At 38.2% G+C, this 15619-nt stretch overlaps 1 pseudogene; it reads right to left on the bottom strand.

The window, feature by feature from the left end:
- Window positions 1–721: 721 nt before the first annotated feature.
- On the bottom strand, window positions 722–1653 carry LOC136208204 (ethylene-responsive transcription factor ERF119-like; annotated as a pseudogene).
- Between the last annotated feature and the right edge of the window lie 13966 nt (window positions 1654–15619).

Genomic DNA, 15619 nt, shown 5'->3' with positions numbered 1-15619 from the left:
ATGCCCCTCATATTCACGATTATGAGCAATTTTACCTCTAACATCTAAAATGGTACATTTTTACCCCTAACGTTGGCAGTCAAAAGCATTTGTACCCTTAACGTTACCAAATTGGGTCAATTTCATACATCATTATAAAACACATATTTTATTCATTATTCTACACCAGTTTAAACATTATGAATAAAATTACTCACTGTTAATGTTAAATGTATTTTTGCACCTTATCCCATCATAAAAATATAAATCCAATTAATCTCGAATTAATTAATTCTCGATTAATCTCAAGAGTTCTGTTCGTTCTACTAGTAAAAAGTAATAATTTCTCTTCAATATATATGATGAAACAATCCAAAAAATTTAGCGCTTAATATTTTTTATAACCTTGAATAATATATTCTTTCCCTAAAAAAAGGCTCGCTCACAAAGCCGTTTCTCCTACCTCAAACAAAATCCTTGTGATTACACGAATTGTCAATCACATACCAACCAAGAGAGGATTGAGATTACTCGCTTTGTTAAAAACAAAAACCTTTAATTTGTTAAGGGTCATTTTTTAAATGTCAAACTAAAAGATCCTCATTTTTAACAATACGAGAACCTGAATCCTCAATTCGTTTAACCACCATATGTTTTTTTTCTTTAATTTACCCTGATAACTATAATATAAATTTAAAATTCTAGCTGCAAAACTTATGTTCATCTTGAGGGTATTTGAGGCTCATCTTGCTGTTGATAAATGTTCATCCAAGTAAGCAAATTCGTCACTTCCAAACTCAAAATCATAATCCGGAAGCACGCACATTCATTGCAATCAAACCCGCATAAATCAAGATCATCAATGCCACAAAACTCATCACCAAATCGCCCCAAGTCGTCGTCAATGAGACCACCAAGTTCCATCCCCAAATTAAAATGTTTCCCAATTGGACAAGACCCCAAATCATCAGGGATCTCAAGATCAAAAACTGAGGACGACGATGACAAGGAAGTATGAGAAATGTCTAGCTCAAGTACTGAGGACGGAGAAGCATTGGGAAGGACAATCTCGGTATCATCCGAAGTGTCGAGATCAATGTTGTGAATCTCAGTAATAGCAGATGATATGTTTTCAGATTCATATTCCTTCTTTTTCGCCTCGTATACCCGAGCAGCTTCTTCGAGAGTATTATAAGTACCTAACCAAGTCCTAACTTTAGTAACCGGGTGTCTAATTTCAGCTACCCATTTCCCCCACTTACTTTGCCTCACACCCACCGGCGGCTTCTTCACCGCTCCTCCTCTTCCTCCACACGGTGGTTGTGTCAAAACCCTTCTTCTCTTAGTCAGGATTTTTCTTTCTCCTCCTCCAGACTCAGGCTCAGGGAGGGAAGATTGAGATTGAGAATTAGGGAAAACAACAGATGGTAAAGTTAAATTAATCTCCTTAACAAACCTTTTACTTTTCAAGGAAACCCGATTATTCCTCCTCTCTGATCCATCATCATCACTAGAATCAGTATCAGTTGCATCAGGATCATTGTAAATCACACGGATTTTTCTCATTCTAGACTCTTGAGTGATTGAATTGGTTTTTCTACCGTCTAAAGGCTGTTTTCCGGTCATCGGCATCCCTCAAACCCCTCCAAAACTCAGAAAACACTTTCTCTAAAACTAAACAGGAAAAGAACAGAGTACTGATCATTAAAAGGAGTCCGATTATATAGCTAATTAAAATTAAAAGTAAGATGAAAGTAAACCGCCTAAACACTAGACACCAGAACATTCCAGCAAATCCAAAATTAATAATCCTAAATACCATGAACATCAAAATAGGAAAATGGCAGTAGAGATTCTAAATAAGGAAAGGAACCCCCAAATATTACCTTATTAGTCTCAAACCGATCGAAAACGTAGGTAACCCCAAATCTAATCTCTGCTGGAAGCATAAAGCAGAAGAAATCGACTAAACTAGATAATCAAAATGCCTAAATTGGATTTCATCTAATAATCTTTCAGTTTCATTCATAGAGCATCAATTTAATCTATGAAGCATCAATGTAAATAAGAAATCGGTAATAAAAGAGTCACTAACCGTAATCCATGTTAATGAACTTTCCGATCAAGGATTTTTCCAGATCTGCTAAAATCGCCCAAACAGGAACGGTAATTCGACCAATTAAATCACCAGAGCTACTGAAGAACCGAAAATCGATAATAATCTTCAGTTCCATTCATAAAACATCAATGAAAATAAGAATCGATAATAAAAGAGACACTAACCATAATCCATGTTGATGAACTTTCCGATCAAGGATTTTTTGAGATCTGCGAAAATCGCCCAAACAGAAATGGTGATTCGACCAAAAATCACCAGAACTACTGAAGAACTGAAAATCATTATCGCCATGAGTAAACACAGAAACAACCAATTCATCATTGATAGATTCTGAAAACGAATCCATTTCCTTTGTTTTGGCTTCTTCGAGACGATCATCATCTTCTCTCGCTAGTTTCTTTGGCGGGGATATTTGATTTTGAATAAAGGTTTAAATGGGTCCCTAAAGTTTGCATTAATAGTCAATTTAGTCCAAACTAATATTTACTTATCAACTCAGTCCTTAAATTCGACGGAAATTATCAAATTAATTCATGATTAAATGAGCTCTAAAAATATAATATATTTTTTATATCTAAATTTTATATTTTGGTCACATTCCCCTAAAATATTCTCTTAATAATATTCCATCTTTCCTTAAAAAATATAAATAATAATAATCTAACCCGGAATATTGTATTGGAACGGTTTTGATCACATGAACCTTAATGACCATGCAATATTTGATCATTCACCATTAGATCTAGGCTTATTAGAATCCGAATGTGGAGATTCAAAACATCCTACGGGTTAAATTTAATAAGCCTTGATCAAATTCACTTGGTCATTAAGATCCATGTAAATATTCCTGTGTATCGGAAATGGAAGAGCTATAACTATTTGGGTTTACATAATTAATTAATCGTTTGGCTATAAAGTTAAGTTTGTAATTTTAATTGTATTTGGAAAATTCTAGTAGTTAAAAGGGTTAAGGTGTAAAAATACCCTTAACATTTTGGATCAGGAGTAGTTTTACGTCTAACGTCTAAAATGGCACAATTTTACTCCTAAAGTTAGAACCCAAAAGCAATTTTACCCATAATACTGATAAATTGTGTCAATTTGAGAAATAATTATCAAACCGTCTTCTCGGTCATGAATCTTGTCATCTACACTTCACACGTGCGTCATTTTATCTGTAATAAATCACAAACATATGTTGGGATGTGAAAAAAAAAAATATATTGTTTTTTTTTTGTACGAATTGGACAAAAAAAATCAAAAAAACTAACCGAATTTATAAATATTAATCTCTAATTCTAATTAAATTATAAAAAAACATAAAATCCTTTTTTTAAAACGAGTTGATATACAATTGGTGCAGAATAAGGAACAAAAATATCTGTGTTTTATAATAGGGTAAAATTGAACCAAATTATTAATGTTAGAGGTAAAATTGCTCTTGACTACTAACGTTAAGGGTAAAATTATACTATTTTAGACGTTAGGGGTTAAGCCTAGTTAAAAGGAAAATACCGGAAAAGGAAAATAGGGAGTGAGAAATGATAAAAAGAAACCAAATTCAAATACACGAAAAAGGGAAAAAAATCATAAAAGTTTAGTATGTTTTAATAAAATCATATAAATTTGTTTTGTTCTAGTAAAATCACTTTAAATATTTTTCAGTCATGTTTTTTATTGAAATTATTGACGTGGCATCTTAACGTCATGTTAGTGCCATCTAAAAAATTAAAAAAAAAATGTAACTACATATTTTGATTGATAATCGATATACCATATAGGTTAATTTATGATTAAAATTTTAATTGACAATTTTTATTTGCTTGGATTAATTTGTAGTTAAATTCTTTTATTATGTCATATGACGTTGAGACGTATGATTGGATATTACATAATCAACTTCGGCGAAAAATAATTAGAAACGTCGAAATTGATTTTATTAGGACAAAAACAAATTTAATTAAGTGGTTTTATTGAAATAAAATTAAATTTTAATTTTCAAAGATATTATCCAAACTTGTATGACTTACCTAGAAGAAAAAGGAAGAGCAAAAATAGGAATTGAGGAATTATAATTAAAAGCTAATAACTTTTCCTATTTAATTCATTTTAACTGTAGGACTTTGCAAAAATAAAATACCAAATGTCCTTTTACCAATAATATTAAAAGATATTTTTCAAAATAAAAATATATATTATTAAGAGAGATTAATTAGTTGGTGAAAACAAAATACCAACATGCTAATGTATTATTAATTTTTATTAGTTAAGGTTTGGTTTGAATGTTAAAGATCTCAAGTTGCTTAAAACTCTAACATATGTAAAAAGTTTTAATTTGTACCTGATAAAACTCGAACCGTTATTAAAAAAAATATGGAAAAATTACATAAAAATTCATCTTTTAAAAAATTATTTGAAAAACCCATTTGCCAATGGGCCAAGAGACCGGTTGTGGCCTCTTTATTTTTGTTTTATTTTCCACTTCTTTTAATTTTTCTTATTGTTAGTTAAATTAAAATATTCCTTTTCTACCAATTTTATTTTAGAGATAAGACGTAAAATATTCTTAATATTAAGTAATTTTACCTGTAATGTCATGATATTTTTTTTGGTAGGAACAGGAAAAGAAAACGAACAAACAAAGAAAACTAACCCGGGGTCAGCTTAGGAAGGCTAACCTCAATTCTATCCTCTAAAAGAAGAGACGAAAGAAATATGGGAGGATCAGAAAGGGTAGAGACACCTAACATCCCCTCATGTCCAGCTGCCGCCAAGCGATCCGCAACTCGCTTCTGTTCCCTGTAAATGTGGCTGAACTCTAAGAACTCAAAGGAAGGGCAAAGCCTTAAAATAGCTTTGATAAGATTTTGGCTGTTAAGACAAATAGCCTGGTTATCTGAAATCCTGTTGATTGCCTCCATGTTATCAGACTCCACATATAACCTCTTTACACCCAGGCTAATGGCAAGCTTGATACCCGAAAGAATACCCCACAGTTCCGCTGAAAAGGAAGAACCCATCCCCAGGTTCTGGGTAAACCCAGACAGCCAGGCGCCACCCGCATCACGAAGAACTCCTCCGGCAGCAATCTTATCATTGCTAAGGCAGGAGCCATCCGTATTCAGCTTCACCACCCTTTCTCCTGGCCTGCTCCATCCAACGAGGTGGACCTCTCTTTTCTGGGTAGACCTGGCAATGGTATCCCCTTTGAAGCTCTCAGTAATAAAAGATAGTTTTTTTGAGAAGAAATCAAGTAAGTCAGGAATAAAGACAGTTTTATCAGCAAAAATCTCATCGTTCCTCCACTTCCAAATTTGGTGACAGATGATAGCAAAGAAAATGTCACCATGCTCCATGTTAGCCAATAAATTCCCACTAACACCATCAGAGAACCAGTTATACTCAGAGTGGACCATGAAGGAAGGAAGAATGTGGTGAGGGATAATTTTCTTCCACACCTCTTTACTTTTAGAGCAATCCCTCAGAGCATGACACAGAGTTTCATCATGGCCTCTGCATCTACTACAAGCACCTGAATCCGCCAAGTGTCGTCTGTGTCGATCCGAATTAGTAAGCAACCTGTTCTTGACTCCCAGCCACAGGAAACTCCTAATACGGTAAGGGATTTTAAGCGCCCAAATGGATTTCCACGTATCCGAAAGAGGATCGGCCCTGTTAGGGGTAAAAGCTTCAAAGGCTGACTTGCAAGAATAAGCACCATTGGTAGTCAGGGCCCAGCAATGCCTATCCTTATCTTCCTCATGATTACTAATCTTAACTCCTCTAATTCTAAGGAGAGTCTCCAGGCTAAATAATGTATCAAACTTTGACCAAATCCAGTCTCCCTCAGAATCCACCATATCGGCAATTCTCCAGTTACGGATGTTACTAGGCGGGGGGGATCTACACACCTCAACAAGCGGTTTGTCACCAATCCAAGTATCATACCAGAAGCTGATGGACTTACCATTACCCACCTCCAGACCAACCCCCGAGCAGAACTCTGCAAACACAGCGCTAAGCCCTTTCCAAAGGAAGGAACAACTGACAACTCTCTCCTTAGGGCCACCAAAGATTTTGTCTTTCCGATACTTGCCACAGAGAACACGAACCCAAAGAGAGGATGGGCATTGCCACATTCTCCAAAGAAGATTCATTAAAAGGACTTTATTATTGTCCTTAGCTTGTCTTATACCAAGACCCCCCCCTTGCTTTTCAGCTGGCAGACCTCCTTCCAAGGGACAAGGTGAATCTTTTTCCCTTCTCCAGACTCTCCCCAAAGGAAACGCCGGTTGATTTTGTCAAGCTCGTTGAGGACCGACTCAGGCAGTCTACAGGCTTGCATGATATGATTAGGAGCAGCGCAATTGACAGATTGGATTAAAGTTAGACGGCCTGCTAGGGAAAGAGAATTAGCTTTCCAACTAGCACACACACCATTGGTTTTGTCCAAAGTTTCTTTAAAGGAGGCTTTGGAGACTCTGTCGCTATGGAGAGGGACCCCAAGATACTTACCCAAAGAGTGAGTAAGGGGAATGCCAGAAAGATCACTCAGCCTTCTACAAATGCCTCTGTCCATGTTTTTAGAGCAAAGCATCCGAGACTTTTGGATATTAATCTTCTGGCCAGAAGCAGCACAGAAACAATTAAGGATATCCATTACCACACTAATTTGCTCCTCATTCCCTTCCACGAAGAGCATCACATCATCAGCGAAAAACAAATGGGTAATAGGAGGGCAAAATTTGTTGATGGACACAGGATGGAGAATCCCCTTGCTCACAGCCTCTTGGATCAGGTGCGACAATCTTTCCATAGCAATAACAAAAAGGAAGGGGCTCATGGGATCTCCTTGACGGATTCCCCTGGAGGGAGAGAAGTCATCAGACATATCTCCATTGATTATAACCTGGAAAACAGGAGAGGAAATGCAATCCTCAACCAATTTCCTCCAGCTCTCTGGGATACCAGCTTTCTTCAAACTATCCAGAAGAAAACTCCAGTTTAAATGGTCATAAGCTTTCTCCAGATCCAGCTTGAGCGCCACAAACCCTTTCTTACCCTTCTTCATTTTCATGGAATGCACCATCTCCTGGGCGATAACCACATTGTCCATCATTTGCCTGCCAGGGACAAAGCTGCATTGGTTCTGGCCAATAATCTCAGGGAGAATATGCCGGATCCTATTAGCCACAATCTTAGTGATAGCTTTGTATAACACATTGCAAAGACTAATCGGCCTCATCTGCAAAAAAGGAGGAAGGTTTTTCAACTTTTGGGATCAGGACCAGGAGGGTTTTATTCACCAGTCTAATATCATTAGAACCGCTGAAAACACCTTTAACAAAACTGTAGATGCCTTCCTTCACAGTATCCCAGTGTTTATGGTAAAAACTGGCAGGAATACCATCGATCCCCGGAGCTTTAGTGGCTCCAATACTAGAGAACGCCAGATCAATTTCTTTCTGGTCGATAGGATGGAAAGCATCTTTAATAGCATCCTCCTCCAACCTAGGAAAAGAAATCCCAGCGAGGGCTTTATCCAGATCCACCTCATCCTCTTTAAAAAGGACTTTGTAGAAGTCAAGGGCCAGACGACGAATCTCTTCATCCTCATAGACCCAGTCTCCATTGGAATCTTTAATAGCATCGATCTGATTCCTCTGCCTCCTAACAATGGTCGAGAGGTGGAAAAACCTGGTATTCCGATCTCCGTCCTTAATCCAAGCCTTCCTAGATTTCTGGAACCAAAGAAGCTCTTCCTGTCTAAGAACAGATTCCAGCTCGTTCTGGAGGGATCTAAGTTGACAACTCAGACTGTGATCAAAACGGATCTCCAAACATCGTTGAATGCCCTCAATTCTTCTTAAAAGTTTACTTTTCCGTCTAATAATATGGCCAAAGACGTTTTTATTCCATCCCACCACATTCTTCCTAAACCCCTCCGCGGCGAGGAGAACATTAGAATGAGGCTGCCAATTATCTTTAACAAAATTCCTAAACTCAGGATGAGATTCCCAGGCAACAAGGTACCTAAAAGGTCTATTCCCTTTAGGCCGACATTTAACCAGATTGACGAGGATAGGACAATGGTCAGAATGACGGAAAAGGAGATTCAACACGTTCACCTCGGGAAATCTACAAATAGCCGCAACATTCACGTAAATTTTGTCCAACCGAACAAACACGCTATTCCTTTTCCAAGTAAACTTGTGGCCAGCAGCTCCCATGTCAGACAGCCCGCATAAATCCATATTCTGCTTATGGCCAAGGCACCAGTTGACATAATGATTACCTCCCCCTTTCTGATCACTCATCAGGGCAATGTCATTAAAGTCCCCAGCAACCATCCAAGCATCCACCATGCTTGTACTAATAGAGTATAGAATCTCCCAAAGCCTTTTCCGGTTAGTCAAAACAGGATCGACATAGACAAAGGTAACAAAAAATTGTTTATTGCCAGGATAACACACCTTACTATGAATGAATTGATTATCTATACTGATAATATCAATATTAACACGACCTGGCTTCCAAAAAAGCCAAATCCCCCCTGCCCGACCAGTCGCCTCCGATCTGACACAATTCCAATTCTTAAACTTTTTAACCACCTCATCTGCTTTAGAACCACTAATCTTGCTTTCAAGAAGAGCAAAACAAAAAGGGTTAAATTTCTTAATAAGATCATTAACATGGATGTGGGTCGCCTTGCTAGCCGCACCTCTAACATTCCAAACAAAGAAGTCCATCAGAAGGAAGATAACTGATCACAAGCCCAAACCCTAGAGCATGTATTTATTCGGGGCTCCTGAGAGCCTTGAAGAGGTGCCAGCAGGCCCTCTTTTATCCCAAGAATCCAGAGAACTATGGTTCTTTTTATGGTTAGCCCTAGGTTTCTTCAAATTCAACTTATTAACTCCCATAGACTTCCCACTAGGGATATCAACAAGAGTTTGCAAATTACTAACCTCATTGAGCTTTGCTTTCCCTATCGAGCCAATGATCTGGGATTTCCCCTTAGCATAAGCTTTGGGGTCAAAAAGAGGATTAATAGAGTCACCTAGGATGGTAGCTGGCTCGGCAGACTCAAGGCCATGCATGCTTAGCTCCATATGCTCATTAGGTAAATCCGAATCATGTACATCCTCAAGAGATAGGACTCCGAATCTAGATCCTGACCCGGAAGCTGAGCCAACACCAGCACCAATCTTAATATCAGGTGGCCTAGCCTTGATCTCAGGAGCAATTTGGAGAGAATTCATCTCTTTGCTGATATCTGGAAATTGATTCTGAGTAGCAATTGTTCGTGGCTTCCTTCTGACAGACCTTTTGGCCAGCATCTAGGGACCGAAGTTCTTCCCTTCACTTTGGTTCTCTTCAGCTCTGCCTATGAAAGGCACCACCACCTCCTCGACCACTTTCCTTCTTTTGTGGCAGCCATCATAGGTATGGCCAAACATACCGCATTCATAGCAGATATTGTGAATACCTTCGTATTCGATATGAAAGACCTTATTCTGAACGGAGAATTTAGACAGAAGAGGCTTAGCAAGATCAATGTCAATACAAACCCTGGCAAACTTGCCTCTCACTGCCCCAACGGTAGTTTTGTCAATATGGTGAACTTTCCCAACCAAGCCACCAATATTATTCAGAAATCTTTCGTTATAGTATTCAATGGGTAAACCTGGGAATCTAACCCAAGTAAGGATCCTATTAACAGAGCAATCATGAGGATTAAAATTTGGGACCCATGGCCTCAGTACTAAAACATGATTGGAGATGATATAAGGTCCACCATTAACAACTGCATTATAATCTTCTGCCCTTGTAAATTTTATGACATAATAGTCATTCTCCAGGTCCGTGATGGTAACCTTCCCTTTCTTTGCCCATTGCGCCTGGATCCTCTGGGCAAAGTAATTGAAGCTTATCCTTTTCCCAAGCACAGTGACAATTAGGGAAAGTTTCCATTTGGATCTGAGAACCCGCTTATCTTCCGATGAAAGCCTGATAACAGGACACAACGGGTCCTCTTGCTCACCATCCTCAATATCAGAGTCGGAAAAAACCTCCTCAGAATCCTCCTCGATAATATCATCCTCAATCATGGGTTCTTCCTCAACCACCCCCATCACCTTATCTCTCCAGGACAAATTCTACGGACCTATTCCCGGGTTAGCATAATTAACGGGAATAGTACTAGGAGATGAGACTTTCTGGCCCGCAGCCCCCTAGGTCAAGGTCCCGCTCAACGGGGGAATCGCAAAAATCCCTAATCGCCCTAGACTCCATTGTAACCGTCGGGGTCCCGCCCTAGGCAGCCTCCTTAACTGCCGGCTCCCCCGCGTTACTGCCTGCTTTAGCAGTAGTGCTAGACGCAGACCTGCCGCCCTCCCCAGCCTGGACGAGGCCATCCGCAGCGCAGTCCACACCCAAATCGGGGCCTGCCCCCGCTCCTGCCCTCCCTCTCCTGCAACCGGCAACACCACGGATCCAGAAGGCGAGCCGTTGTCACCAACCCGTCCGAGCGCCACCGATGCCCCGGTCCTCTCCCGACCGCACTCCGAGCCCCGAATTCCCGCACCAACAACCCCTGCTGTCGGATCAGAACCCCTCTCCCTCGACCTCTCACGAACACGGCCGGAGCTATTCCGCCTACCACGCAGAGAATCCACCTCCGATCTCCTAGCCTCCTCCGCCAATCTCCCATCCGGATCCAGATCCAGATCCACTCCCAGCCCCCTAGCCGCTACACGATCCGCCTCCTCCTTCGCAGATCGGCCGCCCGCGCCTCCGACAGTCACCCTCGATCTCGACTCACGCTCCTTCGCCATGGAAATCGCCTATCGTTCGCCTCGCACTATGTAATGTCATGATATTAGTAATGTCATGATATTAATAATTAATAGTAATTTTACTCTAACGTTGATAAATTTGGTTAATTTCAAACATAATAAAAAATACAAATATTTTATTCTCGTATTCTGCATCAGTTGCATATTAGCTGGTTCTAAAATTTGTTTATTTTATTAAAATTTCATAATAGAATTAGAAATTAATATTTTTAAATTCGATAAAATATTTTAATTTTTTTTCCGACTCGACAGAAGATGGTATACTTTTTTAATTTTTTCAATTTTTTTCACGTTCTATTACTGATGAGTGATAAAATGGCGTACGTATGCAGTGAAGATGACAAGATTCATTACTAAGAAGACATATTTAATGAATTGTGTCACGACCCATCCCACGGACCGTGATCGGCGCTAGGGAACATGTAAGCTTAAGCTACCGGAACCCGTAGCAAGCCTTAATATAATATAAAATCAACCTTACCAATAGTCTTATCATAATATAATATTAAATCCTTCAATAAACACACAATATAATCCTCAAACTGGTACTGCGGTCTAGAATATAAATTTTGTATTAATTGGAAGGATTATACATAAATAAGATAGGTGTGCTGTCCGAAAAAAGATTGTGAGCTGCAATAGACTTCTAGTTACCTGAAAAATTAAAGGAGTCAAACCTCCCATAGTGAATTAATTATATGCAATGCATGAGCAATTTAACATTGATGCCACACATAATAATAATAATAATAATAATATATAATATAAGTATGCACACAATATGATTTTCATAAAATTGTCTTATAAATAAATAGATAGGTGGTTTAATACGTGTGTTGGACCCTAAATCTCAATATCCAATCTAATAATCCATCAATAATCACCATTTCACTCATATCCAATAACTGGGGGACCGAGAATAACTCAACCGACCACACGCCCAGTTAGCTGGAGGACCGAGAATATCTCAACCGAGCTTATCCATACATCACAACATTCACAATATTAGTATCATCAATATCCAATAACCCGATAGTACCTGTGCGCACAAGGTCCTGATGCCGCTCACCAGTAAGCATGTCCATAACACGTATTTATCCACAAATAATTACGTATAAATTATTATAAATAATAAGACACTTTTATAAGTAAAAATAATACTTTACTTGAAATATCATGAAATCATTTATTATGATGCAAATGTTAAATTAAAAATGCATAACATATAATTAACTCACAAATTGCTCCTAGCCGACTGTCCTAATTTTCAGGTACTGCTGCTCCACCTACCAGTTGAGTATCTAAAAGAGATAATATTAATTTTAGAATTTATATATGTTTAGGAAAATATTAAAATTTATTTTGTCTCGTTTTACAGACTGTCTACCGAAAATTCGGCAGAGTCTCCCTTATAAAACGAACATCCTCCTAGTAATAACTAGGGTCAACCCTGCAATAAAATACACTTCTATATTTAAAAATATTCAAAGTCCAAACCGGGACTCCATAGACTACAATTTATCAACCCGGTTGGACATCAATCATCCGACAATTCCATAACTGTCAGTAATTCCAATACTTTACTCCCAAAATTACTCATCATCAAACAACATATAAACATATATACTTATAATCCATTTATAATATCTATATCAACCAAATTAACTAACCAATAATAATCTTAAGAGCATAATCCAATCTCCCTTCAACCTTTATTTTTAAAATTATATATTCTGAATATTTATTTAAATAAGGATTCAAAAATTATTTTTAACCCAACTTAATTTATTTTCCTTAATTTCACCCAACTATATACTTTCGTAATTTATAGAGACTAAACGGTAAGAAATTTTGTCACACACGACCCTAGACGACCCCAATCGGCATCGGGCGTGAAATAGAAAGATCATAATCTATACTTAGGAGTCTCCAATTTATCCAAATATCATAACTATCATACTTTTCAAGAATTCCTCTCAAATACATTTAGACTATATACATATTTCTATTACATTTAAGTGTCAAATATTACCCAAACGTAACCACATCTCCAAATTACTGCAAAGGCAAATGTCCTAACGAAAGACAAACCCAATGACTTGAACCTTATTTATCAACCAGTGACTTCTCCTATATCTTGCTCTTTCTCGCCTAAAAACATTAAAACATTTAAAAAGGTGAGACAAAAATCTCACTAAGAAACTATCAGCTATAAAAACCCAACTTTACTTAACATAGCTACATATATACATTTGTAAAGGGATTTAATCAACACCTTATAAAATATACTCAAACTTAAGTTTATAAGATAGTCATCAAAACCTTATAAAATATTCTCAAAACTTAAGTTCATAAAATAAGATTTGTGTATGTGTATCCATCCTCGAATTCCACCCGTGTAGATCATAACATCAATCATAACAATATCGAGATATCTCATTTATATCTCGTTCCTTGCCTAACAGTTAGGACTACCAGCCGTGCATTCTGGCCATACCACCATTAGATATGGTCTTACAAATACAACTCCTACCCCGGGCAATCCTAGATGGACAAAACCATTTAATCTTTCGAAATATCACAACTCATAAAAATCATATTTGGACTTCAATCCAAAATAATAACAACAATAACCGCAACAGATTTCTCAATCCAAAAACAATTCGTAAGAAATCAGCAAATTCATTTTATTCCATATATGTATATTGTTGAAACACCTTTCCACATAATTTTGATTTGACAAAATTGTTTAAGTGTAATTGAAATACATATTCTAAACACACTAAGTTTAAATGCTTTGATTTATTCTACTAATGTGTTTGTTCAATGTTGAGTTAAATTGCTTATAAGACACAAGAATCACAAGGCCCAAGCCCAATACGGAAGTCAAGGCCCAAGTCAAATAACTCAGTACAACTCGGCCCGCGTTTGTCAAAACGTTGTCACTTTGGACAAAACGCAACTCAGCGAAAGAAGGATCTAGAAGACCTTCGGGAACAACTTCAAGATGAAGCTGCTGAGTAGACTCGACAAAGCGTACAAGACAGCAGCTGGCTAAGGAAAACTTCCAGACAAAGTATTTCTACTTTGGGTAAAGTTCAGACGACACAGTATGCTGTCCAGTTGACTTTACCATAAAAAGAGAGACAGTCTGCTGAGCTGACCGAGGACAGAAGATACACAAATCTAATTGGCCGAGAGCTCTGAGCAAGTCAGGATGACAACGACAGGAAGCCGTTTCCCTCCAACGGTTATTTCGAAATTCGAAATGACCGATGCCCAGACGTCTCTATAAATAGTGCCATCAGAAGCTTCATTACACACAAAACTTGATCAAGCCATTACGCTGACCAAATTTCTACACAAGTTCTGTAAGCAAAGAAGCAAAGCAAATCTTACACTACATTTCATATATTTGTGTAAAAGTCTAGAGTGATTATTTCAATCGTCTAAAGTGTCTTAGCAAATCATTGTATAGGACAAACACTTATCATTTCTAGAGATAGAAAGGAGGGGCTGAGTACTCGGTTATAGTACTCAGCGAGAGATTAGGATTGAGTAGAGGTATAGAGGAAGGTACTCTTGTTATACTCAGTTGCTAAGATTGTAAAAGGTTTGAGGCTCTACCTTTAAAGAGCTCAGTAGAGGATTCGAAATCTCGGAACGTGTTCCGGGGACAGGACGTAGGCTTAGAAGAAGCCGAACCTGGATAAATCTGCTGAGTAAAGTATTTCTTACCTTTAACTCCTTATATATATTGCTTGCTTAAAATAACCAAAAACTGACCAAGTAAAGAGGTCAAGTTGAGTTGTGCGTGTTGAACATCTGAGCTCAGGAATAGACTCTAAGTGCTATCTCCTGACTCAAGCTAAGAAACTGACCTAGTCACCAGTTGACTAAGCCAGTATCTTGCTGTTTACTCAGCGCCGCTGTTAAAACCTTTTTCCTTAGAAAAAGAAGTCTGCCCTAATTGCAAAAAAGTTTAAATAGTTCCTAACCCCCCCTTGGAACTATACTTGCAACCTTACAAGGGACCAACAAGTGGTATCAGAGCTTAAAAGCTCACTGTAAAAGGTCTAACAACCTTGAGCTGATCCCTACCATGGGCGAAAACAGCACTCGGTTTCTTCTTGGAAACCAAACAACTCAGATATTGCCTGAGGGGCTGTCCATTACTAGGCCTCCCCTATTCTTCGGGTCAAACTATACCTTCTGGAAGAATAGGATGAAAAATTTCATTCAGGCTACAAACATGAGTGCCTGGCTATCTATAGTCCAAGGCCCATTTGTACCTGTCGAAGTTGTGGCTGGCCAAACAGTTGTAAAAGCTGAGGCCAAATGGACAGAGGATGATCTTAAGAAGCTTCAAAATCACGCTTCGGCTATCAATATGCTTCACTGTGCGCTCGATGCTGCAGAATATAATAAAATCTCAGGTTGTGAGTCGGCGCAAGAGATCTGGAAAAAGCTGGAAGTCACCTACGAGGGAACCAATAAAGTAAAGGAGTCCAAGGTGAATCAGCAGATGAGACTGTACGAGCTGTTCGAGATGAACAATGATGAGGGCATTTTAGACATGAATGCAAGGTTTACCAACATCATTAATGAGCTCAAGAGACTTGGGAAAATCTTCACTGAGGAAGAACAAGTCAAAAAGATACTC

This window comes from Euphorbia lathyris, chromosome 10 (genome assembly GCF_963576675.1).
Source record: "Euphorbia lathyris chromosome 10, ddEupLath1.1, whole genome shotgun sequence".
Taxonomy (NCBI): Eukaryota; Viridiplantae; Streptophyta; class Magnoliopsida; order Malpighiales; family Euphorbiaceae; genus Euphorbia; species Euphorbia lathyris.
Note: the sequence above shows the minus strand (reverse complement) of the source record. Positions and strands in the feature narration are given on the sequence as shown.